Below are 4,511 nucleotides of genomic sequence, written 5' to 3' on the forward strand. Positions count from 1 at the left end.
AGGGTGTGAGGTAGGTGTCCTCTTTCATTCTTTTCGATATGGATATCCAACTCTCCCAACCCCATTTGTTGAAAACACCATTATGACACAGTTCAGTGACTTAGGGGACCTCATCAAAGATCAGTTGGCCAGAGATCTGGGGGTTTATCTCTGAATTCCCAATCAATTCCATTGATCAATATGTCCATCTTTGTGCCAGTACCATGCTGTTTTGACTGTGGCTTTATAATAAGCTGCAAAGTCAGGGAGTGTAAGTCCTGCAACTTCATTTTTCTTTTTCAGAGTGTTTTAGTAATTTGAGGCATCTTCCCTTTCCAAATAAATTTGATTACTAGCTTTTACAAGTCTGCAAAGTAAGTTGCTGGAATTTTGATTGGGATTGCCTTGAATCTGTAGATGAGTTTGGGTAGAACTGACATCTTAATGGCATTTAGCCTTCCTATCCATGAACATGGAATATTTTTCCATCTTTTAAGGTCCCCTTCTATTTCTTTAAGTAGAGTTATGTAGTTTTCTTTGTATAGGTTTTACATCTTTGGTTAAATTTATTCCTAGGTACATGATTTTTTAGTTGCTTGAAAATGTATCTTTTGCTTAAGTGCCTCTTCAGTTTGTTCATTTCTAGCATACAGAAAATTACTGACTTATGTGCATTAATCTTGTATCCCTCTACTTTGCTAAATTTGTTTATTAGCTCTAGTACTGTCCTCAATTTCTCAGGGTTTTCCAGATATAAGATCATGTCATCTGCAAACAGTGACAGTTTTACTTCTTCCTTTCCAATTTGGGTGCCTTTTTTTCTTTGTCTTGTCAGATTGCCCTATCTAGCACTTCCAGCACAATGTTGAATAACAGTGTACTGGGCATCTTTGTCTTGTTCCTGATCTTAGAGGGAAGGCTTTCAGTGTCTCACCATTGAGTACTATGCTGGCTGTGGGTTTTTTATATATGCTCTTTATATTGGGAAGATTCCTTCAAGTCCTACTTTTGAAGTGTTTTTATCAAAAAGGGATGTTGGATATTGTCAAATGTTTTTCAGCATCTATTGAGATGATCATTTGCTTTTTCTCCTTTGATTTATTAATGTGTTCTAATATATTGGTTGATTTTTTATGTTGAACCATCCTTACATGTCTGGAATGAACCACTTGGTCATGGTGTATGTTTTTTAATGTGTTTTGGATTCAATTTGCAAGAATTTGTTGAGAATTTTTGCATCTATATTCATTATGGAGATTGGCTGATAGATTTCTTTTTTGTAGCATCTTTGCCTGGTTTTGGTATTAGATTGATGTTAGCTTCATAAAATGAGTTCAGTAGTATACCATTTCTTTAATGTTTTGAAAGAGTTTAAGTAAGATTGGTGTCAGTTTTTTTTGGAAAGTTTGGTAGAATTCCCCTATGAAGCCATTGGGCCCTGGGCATTTATTTGTGGGAAGCTTTTTGATGCTGATTGGATCTCTTTGCTTGTGATTGGTTGGTTCAGGTCTTCTGTTTCTTCTCTGGTCAGTCTAGGTTGTTCATATGTTTCCAGGAAATTGTCCATTTCCTCTACATTATCCAGTTTGTTGCCATACAGTTCATAGTATCCTCATAATTTTTTTAATTTCTTCAGGATCCACAGTGATGTCACCTTTCTCATTCATTATTTTGTTTATATGGGTCTTCTTTTTTATTTTGTCACTAGCTAGGGGCTTGTCAATCTTGTTGATCTTCTCAAAGAACCAACTTTTGGTGTTATTTATCCTCTCTTTTTTTGTTGTTCTCTATGTCATTTATTTCTGCTTTAATCCTTGTTATTTCTTTTCTTCTACTTGGTTTAGGATTGGTTTGCTGTTCATTTTCTACTTCTTCAGTTGATCCATTAGTTCTTTGATTTTGGCTCTTTCTTCCTTTTTAATATATGTGTTTAGTGCTATAAATTTTCCCCTCAGTGCCACTTTGCTGCATCCCATAGGTTTTGGTATGTTGTGTTCTCATTTTCATTCATCCTGTATATTTAGCAATTTCTCTTGCAATTTCTTTAACCCACTGATTGTTTATGAGTGTGTTGTTTACCTCCAGGTATTTGTGAATTTTCTAAGTCTCTGATGGTTATTGACTTCTAATTGTACTCCATTGTGGTCAGAGAATGTGTTGAATAATTTCAAATTTTAAATTTATTGAGGCTTGTTTTATGTCTCAGCATATGATCTAATCTGGAGAAAGTTCCATCAGCACTAGAGAAGAATGTATCCTGGTGATTTGGGATGTAATGTTCTGTATGTCAGTTAAATCCAATTCATTTATCACATTGTTTAACTTTTCAATTTCCTTATTGGTTCTGTCTGGTTAACCTCATCTATGGGAGAGAGTGATGTGCTGAAGTCTCCCCACATTATTGTGGAAACATCAGTGCTTCCTTAGTTGGACCAGTGTTTCTCTCAGGGATTTGTAGCTCCTTGATTGGGTGCATCAACATTATCATGTTATTTCTCTTCTTGTTTGAATTGCCCCCTTATTGGTAGGTAGTCGGTCTTCTTTGTCTCTCATAACATCCTTGCATTTAAGTCTATTTATCTGAAATAGTATTGCTACAACTGCTTTCTTTGCGTAGCTTGCATGAAATATTTTTCCTCCTTCACTTTCAATTTCTTTGTTCCCTGTGTCTAAGATGAGTCTCTTGTATACGGATACAATATTGAATGTTTCATTTTTTCATCCATCTGTGAATCTATGTCTTTTATTGGAGAGTTAATCCATTTGCATTCAACATTATAACCACAAAGGCATTTCTTGCATCAGCCATCTTATCCTTTATGTTTGGTCATATATATATATATATATTTCCCTCACTCTAATAACATCTTTTAATGTACCTATACTGAATCTCTTTAGTACTGAACCTTTCTCCATGTGTCTCTCTCATTTCTTTGTTTCTCTGTCTGTAGGCCTCCCTTTAGCATCTCCAGTAGGGCAGGTCTCTTGCTAGCAAATTCTCTCAGCATTGTTGTCTGGGAAAATTTTAGCTCTCCCTGAAATTGAAGGAGAGCTTTGCTGGATAAAGTATTCTTGGTTGGAAATTTTTCTCACTCAGAATTTTAAATATGTCATGCCACTGTCTTCTCACCTCCATGGTGGCTGATGAGTAGTCACTACTTACTCTTATGTTGTTTCCTTTGTATGTGGTTGAATGCTTTTCTCTTGCTGCTTTCGAACTTGCTCCTTCTCTTCTATATTTGACAATGTGATCAGAATATATCTCAGAGTGGGTTTATTTGGATTTATTCTATTTGGAGTTCACTGGGCATTATGATTTTTATATTTATGGTGTTTAGAAGATTTGGGAAGTTTTCCCCAACAATTTCCTGGAATACTCTTCCTAGATCTTTACCCTTCTTTTCCCCTTCTGGAACTCCAATGAGTCTTATGTTTGGACATTTTATATTATCTGTAATATCCTTGAAGTCCATTTCAATTTTTTTTTTAATTTTACCCCCATTCTTTCCTTTGTTCTTTCATTTTCTGTTCTGTTCATCTTCCAGGTCACTGATTCATTGTTCAACTTCCTCTAGTCTTTCACTAGGAGTATCCAGAGTCTTTTTCATTTGGTCAAATTTTCTTTAATTTCCATAAGATAATCTATTTTTTTAATTTACTCTTGCAATGTCCTCTTTATGCTCTTCTAGGGTCTTCTTGATGTCCTTTATATCCTGTGCCATGCTCTTCTTCATGTCCTTTACTTCCTGTGACATGGTCTCATTGTTCATCTTATTGTCATGGTCTCATTGTTCATCTTTAGTGTACTCCATGTGTACTCCATGTACACATGGAGTACACTAAAAAGAGGCTCTCCCTGAAAGAGGAGGCATTGTTCTCCTCTGATCTTTTGATTTGAGTGCTTGGGCTTTGATTATCCATATCATCTGGTTTTTTCATATGCTTTAAATGTTTCTGTTTTGGTCTCCTGGCATTTGCTTAACTTGATCGGGTTCTTTTAGGATATGTAGCCTGATTGAAATCCTTATCTTTAATTTGTCAGATCTACAGCTTCATGGAGTACACATTCTCTAACTAATACATAGGAGGCATCCACGACCCACTTGTACCCCTCAGGCCAGTTCTCCCCTGCTTTGTCTATTTGGTGAGTGAGGGAGGTGAGTCTTGTGGGGTCCAATTGGTATACAAGCTTGCATGTGTTGTTGGTGTTCCTACCCTGTATATGGGGCATGTGTCTGGGCAGTCAGGGAGGGGGAGTAGCTCTAACAATCAAATGTCCCTGGTGTCCCTGGAGATTTAAAGCTGCTGCAAAATCTAATCATTCAGTTCTGTCCTGACACAGTTTATATCTGCCACTGACCCACAAGTCCTTGGTATTGGCACATGGCCCCAGGGACTTGCAAGTGGCTCCTTATTCCAGGCCATGCAATCCCCCAAGTCCCCCTTTACATGGTGCTGGACTTGGGAGAGATTAACCACAAATGTGGCACATATTTTGTTCCAGATCTGAAAGCAAGTTTGTTAGCAGAGGG

This window comes from Choloepus didactylus, chromosome 24, assembly GCF_015220235.1.
Source record: "Choloepus didactylus isolate mChoDid1 chromosome 24, mChoDid1.pri, whole genome shotgun sequence".
NCBI lineage: Eukaryota > Metazoa > Chordata > Mammalia > Pilosa > Megalonychidae > Choloepus > Choloepus didactylus.